Consider the following 27,000-nt stretch of genomic DNA (forward strand, 5'->3'; position numbering starts at 1 on the left):
TAATTTATTATGTTTTTTCTCTTGTGTAAAATTAACTGCGCGTTTGTAAAATTAAACGCGCAACCGTCGTCACCGTCACACGTCGCGAGAGCCACCCTCGAATACGGCCGTTATTTTCTTCCTTGTTCTCGTCTTCCTTTCACTTCACCACGTTGCTCCAGGGCTTCTTCTTTAATCAGCGATCGCGTACCCGAGAAAAATAAATCGTCGCATTATTCAACGGTCCGGTAATATGGATCGCTGGGGAAAAAAAAAGTGGAAAAGGATAGGAGATGGTGCGAGGGCGGCGCTAAACGTCCGCTTGTAGCCGGTGAGATAACTTTCTGTAATTCAACCGTACGGCGACGAATACTAATTCCCGCCATTAATCTCGGAACGGGTCCGAGCATCGCGTACGGGCCTGTTCGAGATCCTGGTGTCTAGTCTCTCTCCGACTGCCTCCAGTAGAGAGATGCCTCTTTGAGAGTACCGGACAACACGAGATCGCCAATTGCGATCGGTGGAAAGGCCCGATACTGATAAAACGATACCGGTGCTAAGACATGTCCTATGTAAAAAAACATTTCCAGGGGTGCTACGCTAACAATAGATTTATGTATTCGCTTTAGTTACGTTTTTTAAATTTTATCTCTTTTCTCTTGCAATCTCTCGTGAGACATTTTAACGTTTATCTCTAATCGCATATACGCGTGTAAGCGAGAATCGATTTATATTATAATGTGTAACATAATTAAAAAACTGATGTTCTTTTAAAAAATACTTAAAATCTGGAAAAATTATTTCTGTAAAATAGTATCTAAGTATATCAAAAATGGCTATGCAAAAAGAAAACTATTTTATATACTGCTTTATTTTAAATGTATATTACGCATGCGTTGGATGAGATATACATACATATGTATATATAATTGACTTTATGGATGTCATAAACAGGATTGCGATTCGGACCTTCCCAAGAGCTTCAAAAACACCCTGAGGGCTTCCACAAGTAAAGGGTGATCCGTCACTTACGCCTCTGTGACCACCTAAAAGTTTGTCGCATACAGTAATTATGTGTGACACACGCAAATATCTAGTAATATAACATATAACATACTATATACTATATATATATATATATATATATATATATATATATATATGTATAATAAATATTTTGATATTATTTAATTTATATCGATTGATTTATTAAATTAGATTTATTATATTGCTAACTCTCCAAAACGTAAAGAAATGTTCAAAAGAATTTTTTTAAAGAAAAAAAAGATTTCTTCATGCATATATAGCTAATGCTGCTAAAATAAATATATTTCAGATGAAAATGCAATGCCACGATGTGGCCGCAATCTATAGACGCGACTGCTAGCATATAATTTAAACATCGGATAAGATAAAAATACTGAAGTATATTATTATATATTACTATATATAAACTGAGTGTATTATTGTCAAAATATGATATTTTGAAATCGTCGTTTCTAAACGAAATGTCGATGGTTGAAATAAATATTATATTGAAATCCTGGATATAGCTCTAAATTATAGCATTCGCATTGGATCGTGCGGAATTTACAACGCCGGACTTTCCGCTATTATCAGAATCACCAAATATGTATGACATTAGATTGGATGTGCAAGTTAAAAGTTAACCCAGAATTTCGTCAGGATATTTTGAGATATGTGGAAATACGCACCGCGAAACTATTCCTAGAGAATCAATTAAATTTCCATCGACTTCTATATTCAGATATCTACAAATCGAACGTCAAACGCTCGTACTTCTACGTAGGTTTCACTTTCATTTTGCATATAGATAGATTCTATCCAAATTTCTTATTAATGATTTATTTTGTTGTAACGGGGAATAAATCTTAACGGGGAAGTAAGTGGGCGTTTCAGGCACGCGGCTAGTTTGCCCGTTGCTACCATCGCGGTTCACCGCGGTGGGACCACCCGCGAGTCTGACTTTTCTCTTTTACCTCTCATTCTCTCTTCTTCTCCATCTCCAACCATCTCTTCGTCGTCTTCTTCTTCTGCCCAATGTTGCCTGAGGAATTAAAATAATTAGAAAGAGCTATAGACATGTTTTTGTAATTTAACCATTTCAATTTATATATTTTATATATTTTTATCATTTAAAATCAAAATTATCTGCTAATATAATCTTTAAGAATCTTAAAGAAATACGAATGCAAAAATAGAATAAAATGCGGTGTTATTCACACTTTAAATACATGATCATCCAAATCAAAATGAGGCTAAAAATAAAGTTTAAAATAGGAATTTTTTTTCCGATAAAAAAAATGAAGAATTGTCATAATTGATGTGAATAATAAAAGAGATTATTATACAATATGTGCAATTTTTCTACAAAAAATATGAAAAATTTCAATAAACGCAAAATATATATATGCTTTCTTTCTCTCTTTCTTTCTCTTCGCAAAAGTAAATAATATATATATAGTCATTATAAAACATATAAAACGAAGAGAATGTTTTCTCATATATACGAGTATGTAAATATACGTGTATAAAGACAGCGTATATAAAATTGTCGACAGTCCTCGTATTTTAGACTTGCCGTATATAAAAAAAGTCAACAGCAGTATTCTATCTCAATAATCCATTACTCCTCGAAATCTCTCGATCTCAATGCTTTTCGATGTACTTACAATGCAGTTAATCACACTCGCCGATATAACACAGAACGCGTATATTGATAAACAAAGTCATCCGACAAAATATTGTCGAGATCTACGGGATAGTGCGCTCGATATTTGTATTGAAAAATACATTTGCGACCGCGACGATACAGGTTCATTGAAGCATTAAAACAATCGCCCATAGACTGATCCGGCACTCCCGACACGGTATTACACTCGCGAATAAAATTCTTCGACGAAAAGCGATTCAGTAGGATGCCGATCGATATTAAAGTTATGCGATATCGGAAAATGTGATCGCGATCATGCGAATATAATATCAACGCACGGAAATGCTCCTAAACTTATTCGACACCCCCGATTTTTATCATCACTTGAGCGACAATTTCAAAAAGTCAGTGTTCTCTTTTATAGATATATTTGTTCAAAAATTTTATTTTGTGCATTTGTTAAATATTTATAATATTTATAATATTCATTCACTCGAGTATATATCGAGGAATAAAAAAAGAATTTTTTTAATTTCTATCTTTCTTTGATGAATGTTTGGTAATCATTTTACGAATTTTTTTGAAATTTACATATTTTATATATCTTGAGACACAAGAACTGAATCTGTTTGAAAAAAATTGTCGCTTTTGTCTTGTTTATTTTTTTGTATAATCGTAATTTCACACAATGAAATTATATGAATATAAATTCGCTAAAAATTAAAAAAAAAAGAATAACTTCTTATAAGCATTAAAGCGATAAATCTTTATTTTAAAACAAAGTGGCTCTTATATATATAAAATTCGATTTATATATATGTAATGTATATTAATAATTATAATAATTATAAAAATTACTATATGTGATAATTACGATATATGATACTATTTATATACGTACCATTAATATTAACTCTTAGTATTTAATGAATCTAGCGTTCAAATAATATGCTTCTTCAATCATATTTAATTTGCGCAGTACAAATTCTTAATTTCGGATTACATTGCCTTATCAGAATCGAAAGTTTTGAGAGGTTTTAATAAGATATTTGAATACAATCGATAATAATTAATATCTCGCAGAGCTTAATTCCATTTGTGATTGGCGAACGTGTCGCGAATTCCCTGGCTGATATTTTGAATAGGAGAATCGAATTTCCCATGCGCTTGTATATTTGGATCGATATTTAATGTATATCTCGAATTCGGTGGTAAGCCACTCTCGACGCTAATTATGCCACTGGTGAAAACATAATCGCGCGAATGAGTTTATCCTATGCACGGGCACCGCATCGGTGTGCAACGCGCAAAAAGCGAAGGTCCGAATCGCCGATCAGAGAATGAGTGGAAATTCTCGCGTAATTTAGTTCAAGCAAACTACTCTCGTTCTTCGAATAGTTTCCATTTCTCTAGTTCCTGATTTTACTGCCTGCGTCACTAAATGAGATGAGTGAAGCACCAGAATAACCTGAAAGAGAGAAGGAGAGAATAAATCTACGCTTATTTCTGTGTAACATATAAAAGTATTGTAATTATGCCTATTCTTTCTAAAGAATATTCAATAATGCTATCAATTCCACGCAAATTGTCAGATTCTTAATCTGACTTGATATGGCATTATCTGAGAGATTTTGTCGAAACTGTGATCGTTATTATATCAGATTCTCTTACCTTCGAACATAAAGAGGCTTATCAAGCTCCATAAAATTTACGTTATAAAATTCACACGTTTTTAGGATATTATCTAGTATCATAAATTTTATAATTCTATAAATTCTATAAATTAAGTTTCTGATACGTACAAAATGTTATTTGAAATTAAAATATTGAGACCATTGGTTGAAGTATTTTTTCGTTGTAAGAAACCAATCAATTTGTTCGATCACAAATACACAAATTATCGAGAAAAAAACAAATTATCGAGAGATCGAAAATATTTTCCGACAAAAGTGATACCGATCAATTCGGAATTTTGGAGATGCATCTTAGTGAGAGAGAAAGGGAGATCGATCTAGCGCCGTGTGACTTGAGAAAAATTCGAAGAAACTCCATCTGCCGTGTCTGATGTGAGAGCGAGCTAAGGAGTCCAGGGGAAGAAATGTTCCCTCATGTATAATAAAATATGATAAAACGCGGCTAAACCCGACCATCCACCGGAACTTGATTTTCCCTCGGAAGTGGATTCGGCGCCATCATAGAGTCGTCCGATGGACGTTCCGTTCTCCTTTGCGTGAATCCTTCACATACAGGCACGTCATTTACGTATATATGTGAATTTACGCATACGTAATATGTACGCAAAAATTTTACGCATACGTACATACATGCAAATGTACAAAGTGATTGGCAAGCGGCAAATCTTTTCAATGAAACTCGTCGTTGCATCACGCGAATTTTTTTGTTATATTTTATTTACGCTGTTTCCTTATATTATTTATTTAAAGAATTGATTGGATAATAATTTACAGAATTCTTTCTACATTTATATCTTAATAGGAAATATATATTTTTTCTTCTCACAAAGATCATATATTATCGATAAAGCGATTAAAAAAAATCTTTGGCAGACAAATTTCGAAATGTCAAGGGAACGCGTATCTGCTGACACATATTTATGAAATACCGAGCGCATGCGCGTATGTACACGTACATAACGTCGGCTTGGTATAACCACCAGGGTCCAGGATATCTGTGAGCCATAATTCAAAGGCAGAATCGAGGAAGACGAGAGTCTCGGGGCCAATCCTGCGAGGGGGTTGCTTCCCCTAGGGAGCCTCGAGAGTAGGGGGAAATGGAAAACCTTATCGGGAGGATGCGACCGGAGGATGGGAGGGAAACGGTGGCGACCGCAGGAGGGACATGACACGACGATCCAACGATTTGCGATGGACGAATCGCTCACGATTTTTATCCCTTTTTACCTGCCAAGTAGTTCGCCACCCGTCGCGTCAGCCGAACACATCGAGGGGCAGCTCCCTCGAGGACAACGTGCGGTAACAAAAATCCCATCGCAGTAATACTTTAAGTGAAGTTTATAAATTATGAAGTTTATACTATAATGTGATTCGATATTTCGCAGCTCGATAAATATACAAAAGAAATTCAACATAGAAGAAATAATCGATAGTACCGTCGCGCCGATGAAATAAGACACGATCGTTAACGTAGCAATTGCGAAGAGTAATCGCAAGTAAATGGAATCGGTTATACTCGCCTCGGTTGTATAGTATATTGTCAGCATGGAATGATGGGACGTATCGCATCTGCAATATGTACACGTGGTCGCCGCAGATATCGCAGCATCGTTTGCAAGCACTCTAGTGCATTGCCAATCCGGACTAACGCTACAAAGCCTCAATGCGAATATTGAATAACATCATTTATGATCCTAAAGTACTGCGACATTATCTGTCGAAATATCGCGTGTATATCGTTTCACGTGAATTACAAGAACGACTATGAAATCTAATAATGACACTCTATTTAGCTAACTTTCCTTAACTTTCAAATGCATGAAATGCCGGAGATATGATCAATGATTTTATGTGAAAATAACATTACTAAAGAGAATTATCACATTTTTTTAAAATAAAATTATGTCATAAGTATCTCTAAAATAAAAAAAAAAAAAAAATTTGAAATTATTAAGTCAAATAAACATTTCTCTTGTAGTGTAATTTTCGGAGAAAAAACCTTTTGCTTGAATTATTTATCGTAAAAATGACATTACGATTGAATTACATCAATATGTATATTTAGCACGATTATCATAGTATCAGTAATTATTATATACGATTGTAGAGAATATAAAATAGGCGATATAAATTCGTAGCGATACGCAATCGATATCAAATCGATTGCATCCCAAACTATCAGCAAATATGATGGAAAATTCACAATGATTTAATTTGATACGTATCGAAGAAAGAAGGGGATTAATTGAAACTTGATTCTCTCTCTCTCTCTCTCTCTCTCTCTCTCTCTCTCTCTCTCTCTCTCTCTCTCTCTCCCTTTCTCCTGTTCGCGGAGCTCGTTAGCCAAATGGCTAATTAGATAAATATGGGCGCGGAATCCGCCCGGATCGGAATTCGAATTCCGGGACTGCGGGATCTTAATTATCCGACGCAGCGGATTCGCGTGTCCATCCAGAGACTCGATTTTGATGGTCCCTTCGGCCCTACACGAACGTGTAATTAACGTTTGTCAATTAGCCATTGGGAAGAGGGGGGGACCAGACTATCATCGAAGCTTCGCGGGCATAAATGTTTATATCAATTAGCCGGGAACAAGCGGCGGTCCGATTAACTGTTGCCGCTGCTGCTAAAGGAATGCGCTGTCCTAGTTGATTTACATACATACCGTTCCGTTTTATGCCAGTTTCTTTCACTCACGATTAACACTTACTAATTAACCAGACGTCGGATAGATTATCAAATTTATTTGTTTCTCGTGAGCACGACCGAGATGAGCGTCTCTATGAGAGAAATGTGCCTGATGGGGAAAATGCGCGATATATTATTAGAGGATTCTTTTAGATCCCGAGATGTTTTCTGAAAATCAAAAATAAGAGAAACAAAATATATATAATATATATAAAAATAAATATATATGTAAAATATATTGTATATAATATGTAATATAACACACAATATTTTCCTTTTTTTATGCGAAAAATTTAGTTTATTTTATGTAATAAAGAGTAAAAAAAGTGATCCTCTAATTATTTTTCGCGTTGTATATATTAAATTTAAATAACCGTACATATGAATATGTGGCGGAAGCCTTTCTTAAGCATACTTTATACATAAGAAATACTTGTTTTCACCGTGCCAATGGCCCCGATGATGAATTGAAAGAGGGATATCTACCGGTTTTATTAACTTCCATTATCGATCCCTCCCGGTGCGAACATCTTATTTGTATTCAATGGACAGGGCCGCGCTGTTTTTATGGCCGGTACGGGCAACCCCAGTCCGCGATATCAAATTTGTGGGAGAGATAAAACTTGCGCCATGTTTTCGTAATCGTCGGCCGTCGAGTGGCCGAACTTCGTGCCATGAGAGGGGAGCGGCAAGCCGAAATTGTAATCCGACGATATTGCGTCGCTTACGTTGCTTTATATTGCTAATTAAAGGGCGCCGCCAAGTGCGAATCCTCGCACTCACTGAATAATAACGAGGCGAGGAACAGATTGGCTTCTCCGTAAAAAAAAAAAAGACAAAGATAACGGAATCCGCAATGAGAAACTGACAAACTGAAAATAACATATGGCACGAAATTTTTACGGGAGTGAGATCTTGTTGCTCGATATTCTCGTACAATCGTTTCAATATTACTCAATTTTAACTATTTTAAATAATTTAAAATAAATTTAAATAATTTTTCTTGATTAAACATTTTTAAGCTATTAAACTGAAGATAAAAATTTAATTAATATTAATATCAATAAATAAAAATTTATGCTTTTATTTTTGGTCTTGTTTTTAAAGTAGAAAATAATCCTAATTATAAATTAAAAAAATATGTTTATAAAAACATAATTATAAATATGATTATAAGTTAAAAATTTATATTTTTTAATCATAGTGAAACAATTAAAAATACCAAACTGTTACCAAAAACTGAAAGTCTTTAAAAAACTGAAAAATCTTTTAAAATGTCTAGCATTAAACATAAAATTATAAAATTCAATTTTATAATAAACATACAACTTTTACAAAAATTTGCACAAAATTTTTAATGATTTATTTTAACGAAATATAAATTATTTTTCTAAAGATTTTGTGAGATATTTACTGTGAAACTTAATTATTTAAGAATTACTATAAAAAAAATATACACATCTCTTTTCGTAAATAATTTCGAAGGAATTGTTGCGAAACGCTCTATTGAACGAAGTTAATGTCATCGCGAGTCTTACGAGAATCATAAACGGAAGATTAATGAACGCACTGCTTAAGCTTTCGTCTACGCTAAAGTGAAACGGCTATACGGTAAAGTTCGTACGCAAATGTACAATACACGCATACATGTGCAAACGAATGCACATCGAAGCACGCGCTAAAACAAACAAGAAGCAAAGTCCTATCCCAAGACGCCCGAGGCGACGCATGCCTCTCTGCCCTGACTTCTTCTCTTCTTGTTGCTCTTCTTTTTTTGGTCCTGCTCTTTCTCCTTCTTCTTTTTCTCGCTGTCGCGCGTAGTCGGATATTATGCGAGAATTTTAAACGCCGAATATTATGAAAGTCTTTCGCGTAATATGCAATCCCTCTCCCTTCCCCACTGTCGCCTCCACGTGCAACCCCCTCGCCGCCTTTATCATCATCGTTAGTCCGCTGTAGCACACTCCATCGCGGAATCCGTACGATTAATGCACCACTACGTTTGCTCGGAGGAGTCGCATAATTAAAACGTCACTCTTAGCTTACGCCGATGCGCGGAAATATATCTTTACGTGTGTTTGACTTTATTTTGCCGCCGAGAGAGAAATTTTTCTCTAAGAGAAAGAAAGGGAAGACGCGCGTGTGTGGATTAAAATGTGCCTGCGCGTCAGCTATTATTACGCCCTACGCAATCTCTACAACCGACGATAATGTAATAATCATTCTCAGCGGTGATGGATATCCATCTCCGAATTATTATCGATGGAAAAATAATTATGCGTGTATTATGCAAATAATATATTGGTACAGAGTATTTTAAATGCCATCAAAGTTACCGAATGGAGAATACGGGAAGCAATGTAAATATAAAGATCAACCGATGGCATTCCAGTCATTCTCTTTGTGATTAATGATAGATTAGATCTCGAAAAACAGCTCGTTTAAAAAAAACTTCTGAAAGTTTTGTCGCGCGTATAATCATAAATTTCTTCTCAGCGTGGAAATGTTTCCTTATATGTTTGTATCTTTGCAATCGAGAATCAACGAATCAAAAAATTTTAATTTTAACGTAATTAAAATGCATTCATGTGAATAATGTGTGTCAAGTATTATTATATCCTACGTAATTTCTTTGATAATAATGTAATAATTATTTCCGACAAAATGCTAATAATGAAAAAAAAATCATTGAATTTTATTATTGATGAAAAAATAATATGCATATTATGCAATGCACCAGACATTATTTTAAATGCTATCATGGTTATCAAAAGAAAGATATGAGATGAAATATAAATTTTTTTACATAAACATAGCATTCCATCCAGCATCCAAAATTCTTAAAATTTATTTATAAAAAGGATTCCGGTAGCTAACAAATTAAAACATATCTCCGCCTGCATGCATGATATGTATTACGATTCTTCATAAAATTTGTAATCGTAATGTAATAATTATTTTCACACATACAAATTTTCTCTAAAAGCACAACCATCCAGTTCCGAATTATTACTAATTATTTGGAAAGATAAAGATATGTAGACGTATATTATACAGATAACTAAAATATATTAAATAGACATACAAGATTATATAATATGTTACATAGACATTAAAAAAATACTTTGAAGTATCATTACAGCTATCAAAAAAATATACAAAAAACATTATTTTGAAAAAGTTATCTTGAAAAACTTACAATCATTTAAATTATAAAAATTCCTGAATTGCCTACAATTGTGTCACTGCGGGAATATCTCAAATCTATAAAGTATTAATTGTTTATCTTTTAATCTCTAATACTTAATAATACTATTCTAGTTTATAGAAACTAAATTAGTTTTAAATTAGTGGTTGCGATAATTTCTCAGCAAGCACAGTTTCTACATAATTCCCTTAATTCTCTATACACTTGGGAATTATATTTCGATTACGCAACGCGTACACAGAACAGCACACGCTCGCGAGCCGTCGCTAGTGCGTGACGTTTAAGTGCGGACGATGAATGGCGTTAAGCGCGATAATTAATTTCTCTCATTATCGCGATATTATCCGAGCGGCGTTTCCCCCTTTTCCCCGGTAGGTCCGGCGCGGCGATTTGGCCCCCGGGGGCACGCATGTACAGCCGGGGACCACCTTTGCCGCCGACCGAGAAAACGGCTCGGGCGGCCCAGCCACGCTGGGAACGCGGTGATTTTCGAGCGAGTGAAGAAATGCGGCCGAATTAAAGCTTCGTTTGCTTCGGGGGGGCCACCGCGGCGGAGATTCCACTCTCGGTGGTGGCGACCTCGGGGACGGGAACGATGTGACGGCGGTGTGGGGCCCGGGCGTAATTGGTTCTGCATATTTATGAAGGCGCTCCTAACCGAAACAGCGCGCGCGTTTCCCAGCCGTGTTCTCTTCACGCACGTCGTCATCTTCGTGGTCCCTGCAGCCTCCGAGCGCGCCGCATTCACTCGCACGCGCGAATCCGCCTCACTACTCACATACGCAGATAGACGAATATCGATGAGCGTATGACAAGAGTCGAAGCGAATAACACAAGTAAGAAGAAATAAAAGCAAGTTGGTGCTTTCGACGAGATGATTTCACGAAAATTAAAATGCTGCAATGTCTACCGCGAGATTATTTCTTGTGTAATCAGTTATTATGGTGCATTTACATTTATACAAACAGATATATGTATACACATACATACACACAAATACACACAGTCGTGTGCTAAAAAAAAAGAGCTTTGTTTTGTTTTCTCTCTAGCGATGCCAGTGAATGTCGTCATTTGTATTGTCGAGCTGGTACATTTTTCAGTTGACTTTGGTCCATCGCACTCTTTGCAGCTGGGCGGTGGCCCGAAGAAGATAGGATTATACTAGTCGCGATCGCATCACCGTTTCGCAAATCGTTCTTTGTTTTTGGACAGGCCAAGCGCCTCGCAATCTATCGAAAACGCCTCTCGATAATTATTAAGTGAACGGCTATACGATGATCCCTGGCTGTCCTGATTTTCTCGGAAAAAAATTTAAAAAAGAATCGCAATTGTTAGAAACATTTAAATATATAAATTAAATTACATATATATTACGTATTAAATTTTTTTAGCATATAACAATATGCGACCAGTGAATGTGGAGTAGGAAAATACATTAAAATAAAGAAAATTTATTCTATGATAAATGCAGCTCTAAATACAACATATAAACAAAATCAATATTTTTTTAGTTATAGTTTTATAAGCAAAATTATAGAAATGGCCATATATAAAATAATATATTATGTTAACAATATTCCTTTTTTTATTTGAGAAAATATTATTAGTTTTTCGCTTATTGTATGATCTTTATCTTTATATCATGTATAAAATTATTATCTTTATTGCAAATTTAATTTTGTCAATTTAGTACTTATCGTGCAGTATTAATTTGAAAAATAGAATATTTCTAGCATAATATATTATAATCATATAATGTATAATACTGTTTAAACATATAATAAAAATAACGCTTTAATTTAATCAAGAAATGTTACCTAATTTACCATGTTCTTTAATCAATCATTTATATCAAGTATAAACAATCTCTTTGATCTATCCCGAGTTAAAATCCAATTTGCTCTCCAATTCCATCTACAACACATCATGTTTCATGGATGTCCCGAGAAAATTCGTACGACAAATATCAGAAGAGTGCTTTTCCGGGGAATGTGTCAAGGGAGCGCGAGAAAATTCTTTGGAGAAGCGGTGGCGCGTGTCGCGAATTTTTCCGCGAAAAATTGCCGTCCCACGAAATCGGCAGCAAAGTGAAAAAGAAAGAAAGAAAGAGAGGCAGAGAAGGAGGGAAGGAAAGGGATAAACCGCGAAGAGACTGCGGAGAGAAGGAATGAAAATCCTCGCAGGGGAGCATCGGAACGTTCGCGAGACACGCTTCGCACGGGCTGGTACCACCCACGAAGATCCTCGTCCGAAACACGAAGGCGCAGCATGGGTTACACGCCGATGAATCGCCTCGTTTACGTGCTGCAAAGCACTATGATTTAAGGGGCACATAGAGAGCAATCAAATATACCTATCCCCGCCGCACATGCGGAAATCGCGGCCGGAACTAAGCGAGCGAAAACTCGAATTGTGCATAGTAATAATAATTTACTACGTTCGTTGTGATTCGTTTCAATAGTGTGCATCATCGTGCAGAGATTGTGAAATTTCGCCCAAACATAAAGCTATCACTTGCAAGGAATTTCGTTGAGCTCGAGTGATTGATTCTCGATCGATTTCATTGGCTTGCCCATGAATTTGTACAAATTATTTTCAACAGTCAACTGTATTCTAACAGTCACTATCTCAAAAATATGTACGTTTTTATCTCGCATATAAAAAAATTTTGTTACACAAAAAAAAATTGTATATCATTACATATTTCACAACTATTATAGCTTATTTTTATATCTATCGATTTTTTAATACATTATTTTTTTATAATACATGAGTTTAAAAAACAATTTTTTTTTTCTTCGCACGTAATAATTTTTTTTTTTATATGTAAAAATTGTACAAATTTTTAAGAAATGGAATTAATTAAACACATCTTCATCTATTTATACTCTGCTAATGCTCAATTTCGCTAAAACTCATCTGTAAATGTAACCTCTTATTAATGAAAAGTCGACTAAAAATTCATCAAAGAATTCCTGATTGAAGGGAAACGCGATATCTCTGAGATATTTTATACTCGACAATGTTTTCACAAGACTGAAGGAGACTGTAATCGAGATTGATCGCATTAAACAAGACTATTTGGTTACGTGGAAATTTAGAAACTTTTACTCCCCATCGCCTAGCGTGTATACCATGCTGGTGCTTTGAAAATTATCGCGGGCGCTGCTTTATCCCCGCGGAGCAAGTACGGATAACCCAAATAAGCCGAAATGACATTTTGCGTACGAGACACCGGTGCGACATTAATTTACCAGCGTTAGTAGCAAACGGCGCGCGCAAAACTTATCTGATATTTCTCTGATAGAACGAGAATAATAATCCGTGAGCGAAGTTGCGAGAGGGAATTGCACGCACATTCCGTGTGTGTCCCTTTTCTACCGTAAACATAGCACGTGTAGTCTTTCAACGACGACGAGAAGATGCACTATGCTCCTATAAATCGCATTCCCATCTCGACGAGAAAACTCATAAACTTAGCGCACGCGTTTTCGTCTGCAAATGTATTTTGAAATACACTCTTGTTAGGTTGAGAACGATTTACATGCGCAGTAAAAAGATGTTAGAATTTTGGTTGAATATGAAGATTTGGTACAGAAAAGGTTGCAGATTTTATATATAAATATTATTATAATTCTAAGACTTATTACTTATTTAAAAAAATCTTTTATTTACTTTCTCACAACTTGACTGAGAGATATTTAAATGCAGGGAGATTTTCTAAGCGGAGATGGGCGAGTTCTGGATTGGAAAGAGAACGGGAGAAAGATTTTTCGCCTCTATCATGAATTTCTCATGGAACACCGGCGTCGAATATTTAGATATAGCGCGCGTCAACCCTCTCTTCCGAGCCATTCAATTTGCTTATTGGACGTTCACAGCCGGCTCACGGCACCGTGTATAATATGTGTGCGAGTTGGTTTGAATTTACGTAAGATCGTAACCGCGTAGTGCGAAAATTTAACGTGGGAACTCGCTGACAAATTTTACGTCAACGGCAGCTATCGGCGCACCTGAGACCCGCCTTGGGACGCACTTGCATGGGGCTGCAAGATTTGAGGAATGATTCTTTTTTTTCCTTTCTTCTTGCAGTTCTTCAAGATGGCTGAGATGCAGCGAACCATCGACACGCGTTACGTTAAATCACTGAATGATTCGATTATACTTGCGAAAGATCTTTCGTTGTACATATAATATCGTCAAACATGATATACTCTGTACATATTTTCATTTCTCGTATATACGATATGAAACATATTAATTAATAGCTATATAATACAGTTAATATTTTTACGTTGTTATTTTATTTATTTTTAGTTAGTTATTTAATTTATTTGATCTGAAAAATTCAAGATATAAACGTATATATTATTAATGTTTTACTTAATGTTTCACATATGTGTGCAGTATTATGACAGAATTATGGCCAAGCTTGAAGAAGAAAAACAAATAATCAAATATTCGAAGGAGATTTACCTTAGGCAATATATTGTGAAATTCGCATTTTTTGATATTCTTTCTATTTGACACAATGAAATATATGAATAAATTCCTTTGGGAATGCAGCCATTGACGATAGTAATAATTCCGGTAAATTCAAAGAATAGCAACAAATATCACGTTAAAAATGAAATCATCACTTTAACGAATTCTGATCGACAGCGAAAAATCATTGTCAAACAATATCTGTTGCTCTTGGACTTCACGAAGAGCTTTGATGACAAAAAAAAATTCAAGAGAGAAAAACAAATATTTAATGCTTTTTCGTATCGTTCCAATTCTCGAATTTTTAACGTTTTATCGGGAAAATAACGACAGAAAATGGAAATGAATAGACAAAAATATTGACTTTTTTGTTAAGCGTCGAGAATGGAACAAATCGAGAATGACACCATCAAAGTTAAGTACCTTTAAAAAAGTAAATGTAATCAGATAAAGAGATTCTTAATGCATCGACAAGTAGCAAAGGCTGTTATCTATTCTAATCCAGTCCCTTTCATGTGCTAAACTCTATTCGCATACATATTTCTCAACTTATCTCTGTATGTTATCACAATGCAAACAATTGGCTACGTCATACAACAAATAATGTAACAGAATAAATGATAAATTATGCCGATTAATTAAATAATTGAATACAATACTTGAGTTCTTTTTGCTAAATAAAAATAATGTTTTTCTCTTAATTTTGAGAGAATGAGTTTGTATTAATTTTGAAAGAAGTATAAAAAACATTTTTTAAATTCATATAGATTATAATATCATTAGAATCACGCGATTTTGACGCTCACAATTTCCAGGGAGATCTTCTATTATCGCGTTTACGCAGACTCTCCGTTGATACACAATTCGCCAAAAAATGTTTTAAACATAATTTTACGGGAATCCGCACGCCTGACTTTGCAAATAGTTCATTTCAAACATTGCGACGCAATTTATAGGCCACCAATCTCTTTCGTCATCGCAATGAGGGAAAAAAAGAGAGAGAGAGATAGAGAAATGCAATAAGCAAAATATGTCGCTCTGGCGAGGATGAAAGACCGCGGGACTTAGAGCCTAATTATTACTCGAAGTCTTTAAATGCGCGCATGGTCCTTAATATGGCGAGGGCGGCCTTAATAAGGGAGAGGGAGTTTCGGCGCGTCCGGGCCCCGGCATGTACAACCGGGGACAAAAGCCGAAGAGCGATGCGCGGCGAACGGACCCCCCGATACAGGAGGTCAAAAATGCGCTCAAAAAATTGCCGCCAATTTGAATTGCTAATAAGGCTGGTGCGCGCGAGTCCTGCCTCGGCCGGAGTTCGGCCTAACCGTTCGGTGCAAAACAATGGTCCCCGCGATGTAGCGGTATATCCTATGCCGGCACGAAACGAGCGTTCGTCGGTGACGAAGTCCATATAAGTGTTCTGTTTGACTCCGCAGAAATGCAGCCCAGAGAGGAAAAATAAATGGCCGTAAAGACAGGAGAGGACATACACACACACACACGCACATACACATTCTATCTCTTTCCCTCTCTCGCAAAGAACTAAACGAAAGGGAGGAAAGTCTCAGGGATAGACAGAAAGGAAAGATCGTGAGCTCTCCCTAAATAATTAGTCACTGCCACCATTAGTCCGCGCAGTGAGAGGAGTCAAGAGAGACAAACGGGGAAAGAGGGAAGAATGAGCTGAAGATCGAGACAGCGGATCGGGAGAGTCTCTTTCCCGAGAAAGAGAAAGGGAAAATGTCAACCCCCATTTTAGCTGCGACCTACTCGGTCGGGGAATCCGTAGCTTGAATGCGATCAAAGTGCACCGCCTTGCGACAGGCAACTCGCTCTTTTCTCCTTCACGGGGTTTCGGAATTCTGATTTAAGTTGAAGTTTGTAGTTATTTAAAGACAAAGCGTAAAATTAGAATTCCTTAAAAAAGATGATCAAGTTTAAAATGGTTGTTTCTTCGTGACTTAGACAAAAGTTGCCGTATTATTTTGTATTTTCTGCAATGAGCGCGTTAATAACTTTTTTATAGTAATAATAATATTGATAATATTTTCTATGCTGAAGATAAAACAAGATAATTACAATAATGTAATAAATAAAAAAAATTATTTAATTTTATTAATGATTATAATGTGCAACTATTTATCAATATTAAAGTATTGGAATAATTATTTTTTTATAACAAAATTAATTATTGCAAAACTGAAAAAATTATGTAAATCTTAATTTGATAGATACTTTTTTTTTATTCTTTTTTTATCTTCTTTTATTTGCAAAATAACTGATAAAAAAATAATTACAAAGTGAATTCTTTAATCAATTGTATTTTTATTTCTTCAATATATCTTTATTGTCAATAGATATTACATTCGGCAAAATTTTCAGTCGACGAAATCAAATGCTTATGTATATTTAAAGTTAAATTAGAGATAGTCATGTATTGCGTCCGGCATTCCGCATTCATCTTAGAGTTACTATTTTTTTTCTTGTACTGTCGCAAGAAAAATCTAATGCAAATAAATTGGTGCCGCTGTCCGTCCTTGATAAGATATCCATGAACTTAACCGCGTCTACCGCGGATAGCAATGGCAACCGGTAATCGTGAACCGCATTCTTGCGCTAAATACTACTAGCGGCACAAGCACGGATTCCATCGCAAAGACGTATGTTTCCAATCTGACTTCCTGCTAATGTCGACTCGATCTCGGTTCTATTTCTTCGATGAAAAATTTTTCGGTAACTTTACCATAAACAACTCATTTGCAAAATCGGGACAATTTCTATAAAAATTACATAGGCCAAAAAAAATTTTTTTTTGTCAAATAATTTTGATTAGAATAAGTGTTTCTTATAGATTTTTGGCCACAAAAAAAGAAGATAAAAAATCAGCAACTTTTCATTTTAAAATTTAAAATAACTTTAAAACCTGATGCGAAGGAATTTGGACAGCGGCATTGTCCTTTGTAGCCAAAATCTATAAGAAACACCTACTTTGATTAGAATTACTTGACAAAATTTTTTCTTTTTACGGCCTATGTTATTTATGTATTTGAGTCTAACTTGCGTTTAGAATTATTTGAAATATAACGGAATGAATCAATGGCACTATTAGTTTAAAGTTTTTTTACACGTCTAGCGTAAAAGAAAATCCTCTTTCTTTCTCTCTCTTCCCCCTTTTTCAAGCCTATCTCATCACTAATACAAAAATTATTCGGACAATTATAGCGCTTTGTATTAATTATGACGTTGAGAGAAGCGTCTCTCTTATCGATCGATATAGTGCAATATTACCTCGATGAGCGGCTATCTCCCTTTGAACCTCCAATCACTTAACTCCCATCTCCTTCCACCCAACGTCCCGATGCAAGAGATGTTCCATCACGTGTATGTGCGATTATGTGTTCTGTGAATACGTGATTAAGATCCGCTCGATCGAACGTCCGCGGGATTCAATCGTTACTTAACCATCACGTGCCTTTATCGGTGCATCGAATGACCAAGATACAATGACGCACGATCTATCAAAGATACAATTTTACGATCCATTTGATTCACTAATAATTCTATAATAGGGTAACTCTCTACACGATCTTGTAATCGAAGAAATTCAATATAATAAAGCAATGAAATAAAAGAAAATAAAATAATAATTTCAAGAATTTCTAATCAGATATGGCGAAAAGATACCTTAAGATACCTTAAGATTAAGTTAAAGATTACTTTTGGTTTTTCGATTAATTTTCGAACTATTCATTATATATATATTTTTTTTAATCTATATTTTTACATCTGAAAGGCCTTGTATTAACTTTCTTCTCAAGTTTTCTTTTTTTTTGTCAATTTTTTGCCAAATTTTTGTCAACAATTTATATATATATATATATATATATATATATATATATATATATATATAAATGTGTATGTGAGCTTAGTTGTTTGGCTTCTTTCATTCTTTTTCAATCATCCCCTCCTCTCTCTTTCTCTCTCGCTCTTTTTCTCTACCATATCTTGCAAGCTTCGGTTGGACAGTGATGAAACTCATAAATATTCGACTTTGTGGTGATGTTAAGTGCGTAGCGGTGCTGTGCGACGTAACACGCACATTTGAACCCGTTTCTTACATCATTAAATATATTACAACGTTTAAGATAATATCGCCGCGCGATACGCTCGCACTGAAATACTACGGTTACAAGAGAGCGGTGAGAGGGGAGAGGAGAGAGAGAAGAAGGGCCTATTTGCATTTCGTTTTGGACAGCGATAATTATACCAAGTAAAGTGGTACCCCCGACTCGATTATATTCGATATAAAGCACAATATTGCGCCGCGACGGTTATCGAAATAAGTATCACGCTCACGTCGTTGAAATAATATATCGACGGAGGCCGCGTGTACGCGAATTAACATTAACATCGCATGAGACGAAAAAGAGTCGTTTTAATTTTGTTGATCACGGTCATTGCGTCCCTCACCCCGTTCTGTCCTCCTGACTTCTACGGTATATCGAGCCCGTTATTTGCGCGTGCACGGATTGAGACGTCGGATCGTAAAGTTCATAAAAATCTGAAAGTTTCGCATTTGTTAAGTGCCCGTGAAAGACGTGTTCATTAAGCAATGGATTAATAAAATTTAATTACCGGGGCTCGCGCTGGCACGAATGATTTATTGTCCGTGTCGGAGTAATTGATTTCATTCCAATCGATTTCTCAATCCAGGTACTTTGCATTAATTCTGTGATAATATTATATAGAATCCATTCGCAGAATTTAATATATTTAATATAACTACTCATATCTTATTTTAAATATATAATTTTATCAAAATATTTCAAATATACATGCTTAGCAATAAATAATTTTTTTTCTTTTAATTTTATCGATATGCAATATTGCTGAAATCATATTAATAATAAAATTTTTTTTGTACTATTCAAGCATAAAGCATTCAAAATCTTTAGGATCAAGAATTAATTTTTTACAAAAAGTCGAAAGGAGAAATCAATACAATTATATATACATATATAAATATCTTTTATCAAAGTTTGGTCAAAATGATAATCGGAATTTTGCTGTAATAATTTTCGATTACTGAAAAATTATTGTAATTGCTATAGATGCGACGTTAGGCGTCATAACAAGTACAGTTAATGTGTCGTACACGCTTCAAGCGGCAGCTGTACACGAAGAACGTCCGTTCAACACACGCACGAATGCATGCGGATGCTTATACATCGCGTAAAAGAAAGAGATCCGCGCAAATGGTAAACGAAGAAAAGCGCAAGGAACTGAATTAAAGACGCGAGCGAGAGGAGATGACGATGACTGTCTGTACAAGGACTTACCTCCTTGGATTGATCTTTTGCCGTCGCGAAATCGCAGGGACGTATCCGAGAATCCACAGTCGATCTTCGATATTTGAAACTTTTTTTTGTTTTTCTAAAAATATATATAATATCGTTTCGTGACTTCCTACAAAATCAAAAATAGATTTTCAAATATTTCACAGATATAACTTATACACAACACAAACACAAGATAATGGAAATTAAAATACAACAGAAAAACGTTTACTCAAAATTAAATTAAGAATAAAAATTTGTTCATTTTTGCAGCAACACATTTTTTAGTACCTAGTTCTTTTTATGCCAGAAATTTATTGTCAAATAAAAATAAAATATTGTTAAATAAAAATAAAACGCATAATTCCAAGAGTTATTGCGCTTTAAATAGAAAATCATCATAGAAAAATATGCTTCTTGGATTATTATACAAAGCAGTACGAGATTTCGCCGGTATACGGGACGGTAACTAGGATCGGATGAATAAGCTCGGTTCCATTTGTCCACCGAGACGTCGACTCGGCTCAGCAGTATTTTTCTCTTGTGGACCGCTTAACGAGAGTCAATCTTCTTGGCGGAGATTTACGGAGAAGAAAATCAAATGCGGCAGCAGAGGACGATACTCACGGATCGAAGGTTGAATAAACGATACAGATATCACTCCAAACATATATTTCTCGGTTCGAAATAGAAGATGTATCTTGGCACATACAAGTTTCTGACTTATAGGTCTAAGTGTGATTACTATCTATTACTATTACCTATTCTATATTTTTGATTTTGTATATATATCTTATTTTAAAGAATTTTATTTATTAGACCTTTTCAAAATTTGCTTATATATATAGCTTGCTTATATATGCAAGTTCTATTTTTATTAATAAATTTTAAAGTATTTTTATTGGAAAATCTCATAATTTATAACATTCTATTGTGCGGAAACATAAAAGAACACAGTATCAAAAACAATATAAATGATAAATCAATATGACATTAAAAAATTTTCAATATCAAATTCTTTATTTCTAACATTCGGAATTTACTGAAAACGAAAAAGAAATATATCGTAGTAATTATTCGATTTCGTGGCCGAGAGCGGGAGATCATTAAGAATTTTAATCAAACACCCGTGCTGGAGAAACGACTCGTCCGGTACTAGGAAAGTTCTGGCATAAGATACCGGACTCGGACTCTCCCGGCACGCGGTCCCTGGATGGCAATGGTCACCGTAAAAGGACATTTGTCGCTTTATATGGTCGAATCGGCTACCAAACGCATCGCGCGAGCCGGCTGTAGAAAAACAAAAGGAGCCCGGCCGAGTGCGCGGCTCTCTCGCGATTCTCTCACGCAGAAATGCGCTCTAATGCGACGCGATCGCTCGAAATAATGCCGTGTCCAGCTTTTGGACAACAATTGAAACCGATACAATAAATTTTATTTTTGACATCGATATACATAAAAAAATGTATAAAAAGTAAATCTCCCATTTTTAATTTGATTATATACATTATCTACGAATACATAAAATAATACAGTATATATTCTTTCCATGATACACAATATTTTTGTATCCCAGGTCAAATATTAAGGTAACATTTCACGAAAAATTAATTTAAATGAATGACTTTTTCAGAAAGACTATTTTAGATAATTTATAATTTGCGACGAAATTCGAAACACAAGCTTACTTATAATCTTGCGTACTTCATATTCTAATATAAATGTGCATTTTATTTCTGATATGTATTTTATCTCTTCAAATGTTTTTCATATATTATAAATAAATTATATACATAAAATAATAAATAGAATTTTGTCCAAATTTTACATATAACAATTATATAAAATAAATTTTATACATTTTTATAACAAATTATTAACTATTATTTAATACTTTTTTTTACTTTTTTAATAATAGATATAATATGCATTTTTTTACACTTGGTTATTTTTCTGCAGTTTTTATCACATTCTTTACATGATGGCAAAAATGACACAATCGAATAATTTTAAGTAAATTAGAGAAGTGTTTAAGCGTCCGTCACTAATCTTCTCCAAGCTGTTTTCGCAATAATCTTCACAGAGGATTATTCGCTCTTTTCGTCAACTTATCCTAATTGCATCGTAAATAGTTGCGAAATTTATCTGCGAATAAAGACTCGAATGTGTGGCACATAGCAAGAGAGAGATATTCGGCGCACGAAACAATCTGCTGTTATCCTTTTCACGGGTAGAGGAAACTCTGTTGAAAAGCGACTGCGTTTGTGGGCGAGAACTCCTTAGCGGTCCGCCGGCTTTACGCGCTTCGCGTACTTCGCTAGAGACGGCGAAATATGCGCCGCCGCCTGGAATCGGGAAATTGAATTTGCGAACTTCCAGTTTCGGGAGTGTTTCGACGCGACGCGTCGCCGTGTTTCGCGATTTGTCGCGGCCGATTCCTCGCCGGAGATTCCGCTGTGAAATATTTAGCGCTGAGGATTTGCACGACAGTTTATATACGTTTAAAAAAACAAGACTTTAATTTAGAAACATTATAAAGCCTTCTATCTGATGTAACTGAAGAGTGAAGTCTTAGGTTATAACGAATATGCAATAAAAAAATAATATATATTAATTGCATGTCACTCAATATTATATTTCGATTAAGCAAAATTTTTTTCATTTTTTTTTCGCGTTATAAATAAAAACACAAACATAATCTAGAGTAATTATAACGATAAATTGCAGTTCACTAAAATTGATACTGCAAAGATTAAAGATATTGCTAAAAAATTAAATTTTGTTATTAAAAAAAAAGAAAACATATTTTACTATTAATATTATTAACAAGAGAAAAATATTAAAATTGATAGAATTGATGAATTCAAAGAGAGAAAAAAATGTATATGTATAATAATATTAAAAACAAAAGAATAATATTAAAAGAATATATATATATATATATATATATATATATATATATATATATATATTTAATAAAAAGATAGGGTAGTATTATCGTGCCTTCTTGTTTAGAAAAATATTACTTTGCACCATACACAGCTGCACAGAAAATAAGCACAGATTCAGCAGTCATTTATATCGTTGCACCTGTCCCAGTGACACTCGACAGAATTACACTGTAATATTTCACGCGATGCGTCGTAATGGACGGCGCTCGCGACGCGGTCGCAAACTCGGATAGAGGAGCTAAAGACGAATGCATGGTAATTTATTAGCCTTATCGTCGTCGGCAGACATCGCGGAAATTTTTCATAGTTTCGCTGGAAAGGAACAACGCCGCGTTCGCGCGCGCGCGCGCGCGGATGACGTTAAACGCCCGTCCCTACGGAGTTCCTTTCGCGCCGCAAATTACGGGATCGTAGCCGCCGCCCTTGGGATTTCAATTTATTTCGCCGAGTCGTAGAAAAGTCGTGCCCCGCACCATCGCGGTTCCCATTGTCGGATTCGCGTGAAATCCACCGGAACGTCGATATCGCGTCGCTCGGAAAATCCACTGCAGTCAATCCTATCTCAGAGGTCGAGGGAGGAAGCCAATCGGTGCTTCTTCGCGCCGTATGGATCGCGTTTTAGAGGATCGAAGGCTGAACGCGCCACGAATAGATAAACGCGCGTTCGCGGAAAGACTATGGATTTCATCGGCAATACGTAGGAGAGCACGAAGACGAGGCATGCGGAAAGTAAAAGCCGCGCCGTGAAATCGGCGCCGCAATTCTATTCTGTTCGTGAGGTATCCCGGAGAATTGTTCCGGAAAATAATTGTCTTGAAACCTCGAAGGAGAAAAACGAAAACGCGTTTAATTTCACGGAAAAAAATTTCGTTATTAAATTTATTCATCGGTATTAATTATTCAAAAAATGTGTATAAAAATAAATTATTTATTTATTTTAAAACAGGTCTCTTTTATATCTCTGAAATATCAAAAAAATATGTTTATATCTCTGAAATGTCAAAAAAATATGTATCTTATCCAAGTATACTAATATTGCCATATACACAATGTTGTTGCAAAACACTTTTTAAAGCAAATTAATGTAATTATATCTAATTAACAAGTTGATTCAATACACACATATTTTTAATAGGATAATATTAAGCATATTAAGGAATTAATTTCACGATAATTTCAGGATAATTCTCTGTAATTTATAAATAACATGGAACTCCACGAGCGTATTAATTTAATATTGTACATGAACTTAAAGAATTTATCTTTCTCTTTTCTCCCACCAAATTTCCATGACAAAAGCTATAAATCTATTAGTCTTTAAATCGATAAAGCAATTTCACATTGTATCAGAGGCGCCAAAATGACACAAAAGAAGAGCAAGATAAAAAAACGGAGAGACACATATTGACAATAGTACAAGTCGAGTAATACTACGTTACAAAAGGTAGTGTTCGCGTGTTGGTTACGGGAAATGCTCGCTTAATATCAACGTACTACAAAGATACGCGAATGCGATTTATGTTCTTGATTTATAAGACTCGATCTCTCCGACAAAAACGGATAACCGCACAAATTAGTTATATGTGTGTGCGCGATTATTTATTAGACAACAATCTCTTTCTTATAAATAAATGATAAAGTGTGCGATATCAATTTTAAGTTTCTATTTTCATAATGATTTTTCTAGTTAGTATTTTTTTCTTCCACAAATTTATATTTTTATTTATTTATTTATTTTTATTAAATAGATTTAAGGAAAAATTTTTATTTTGCTGATTAATTTTTCTTAATTAAAATACCAATGAAATAGCAAGTTTTTTAGCGATACTATATTAACATATCTATCGGAGCTTTCATGATAAAAGTAAAATTTAATTCGTGATATAATTATTAAAATACCTAATGTTATAAATATTAAAATGTTGCAAAGAGATTATAGCGGCGTTCTATCCATTTCTTTTTTAAAAAGAAAATTGTTCTCTATAATTTTTTAGAAAGTTTCTAAAATAAATTTAGCTTAAGAATCTCTTTCTTTCTCTTTCTTTATATTTTTAAAAGAAAGCTACATTTTATACATAATTTACATCAGTTTTATTATTTTCATATTTTTCTCATATTGTGAAATTCTCTTCTCTGATATGAATAAAAAGAATTGCTCATTGAAAAAGAAACTTGACTGTTCAAGAATAATACTAAATCATTTCGACGTTTGGGCGAACGTTTTATTCATGTAAATATTTTTAAAGAATATCATAGTCAAAATGTAACGAGTGATAATAAAGTTACAATGATGAAATGTTGATTTGAACGATTTATATCAGTGTCCAGAGATTTCGAATAGCATGACATATTTCAACATTCGCATTGCACGATAGGAAGAGAGAGAAAGACTGAAATGGTCAATCAAATATTCATCGACCAGCGCACAAATTTTGCGCGCGCTCACATCTCATTAAAACGACTGAATCTTTCATCAAACGTTAATGCATCTCAGAATTATGAGTTAACGGCGAGTACATAACCGCATTTCCTGCCTCGGTCGTTCGTAGGGTAAAGGACGAAATTAATAAATTATTTCGGTGTTCTTCTTCAACAAAAGACACAATGTGTGTAATAATTTATAGATTTACCAATTAGTAACCAAATGTTTTAATCATAAAAAATAATTCTTTATTAAATTCGGTTTTTTTTTTCTCAAAAGAAAAGACGATAATAAAAATTTTCTAATTTTACAAATTTTTACGTAGATAAACATACACTGTAATATTTCACGCGTACATAACTTCTTGGCACCGTTCTCTTAAAAAAATCGTGCAATTATTTGCGTGCCAACGTCAACATTCTTCCTTAACCGCGAGCTGTTTTATCCACACTGGAATCTTTTACCATATCTTTCTCTCTGTGTCCTAGCAATTAAGACCGCGTGCTGGGACGCGTTTGAATTTATATCGGCCATTCCGGCGAGGTATCTTTATCAGTTCGCCGGATACAATCTCGCGCGTGTAGGAAGGCACGAAGAAATCGATGATTACCGCGCGCGGGAACCGTCGCGCCAGATTTCCGCGACAGTCCACTCGTTATCTGGTCGTTTTCGCCGAAGGGGGAATGAAACTACGTTAGAAAGATTCGTGAGAGGACCAAAGTTTTCCAACGAAAACCCCTTTGCCGCGCTACTGTTCGCTGCCACCGCCCCCGCCGACCACGACGACGACAACGACGTCGGCAGACGACTCGCGTAAAAACCTACGAGAAAGTCGCGCGGCATTCCTTCGGCCTCCACGAATTCCGATATTACAAGGAACTTCCTCCAAATAATTTCCTCCCCAGACGGTTCCCGGCGAGACGCCACTATGGCGGCAAATAGCGAAACAAACTTCCGTCCCTGATCCAAAGGGAAAGTTCATTCTGAATTGTCCGATAAGAAGCCGAATCCATCGGATACGACTAGGAACAAACGAGTTATCTTCCCCTCCATTCGCTGAATCAGCTTTCCGATGTGCTTCCTCCTTTTTGTTCGTCCGTTTCCGCTTCCCCTTCTCCGAGTCCTTTTAGAGGGCTGCGAGTGAAGAGGTTGTTATTCACATGAATGATCGTTACGTGAAATAACGCCCGGTACGTTGACGCTAGGAATGTATGGATATTCATGAAATACAAGTCGAATCAAATCACAATTTTCTGACAGAAAAAGAAAAATGCAATCATTCGACATATTCACGTAACTCTAAAACTGTCGAGTATTAAAAATTATAATCGAATCTCTTCTATTATTTTTACATCGCACGCGGAGAGATCAAAATATATTTTATTATACTATGTGAAATTGAATTATTTCTGCGTTAATTCTTAGAAGCTCGTGTTGTTCGAAACCTTTAAACTCGATAAATTGATAAAAAACGCACATGACTGAGATAGAACGTGGAAATTATTATGCCAATTGACGATCCATACACTGAGAAAAAAAAGTTGTTGATTTGACTAAATGTGT

At 35.1% G+C, this 27,000-nt stretch overlaps 1 long non-coding RNA gene across 1 annotated transcript in view; it reads right to left on the reverse strand.

Moving 5' to 3' along the window:
• Positions 1 to 852: 852 nt before the first annotated feature.
• LOC126849035 (uncharacterized) overlaps positions 853 to 27,000 on the reverse strand; it is a 142,568-nt gene continuing 116,420 nt past the window's right edge. The window contains exons 3-4 of the long non-coding RNA XR_007687345.1: positions 1,980 to 2,047; positions 853 to 1,025 (exon numbers count right to left, since the gene is read on the reverse strand). This is a non-coding gene — a long non-coding RNA (uncharacterized LOC126849035). The remainder of the gene's footprint in view (positions 1,026 to 1,979; positions 2,048 to 27,000) is intronic.

The sequence above is a fragment of the Cataglyphis hispanica genome, chromosome 1 (genome assembly GCF_021464435.1).
Source record: "Cataglyphis hispanica isolate Lineage 1 chromosome 1, ULB_Chis1_1.0, whole genome shotgun sequence".
Classification (NCBI taxonomy): Eukaryota; Metazoa; Arthropoda; class Insecta; order Hymenoptera; family Formicidae; genus Cataglyphis; species Cataglyphis hispanica.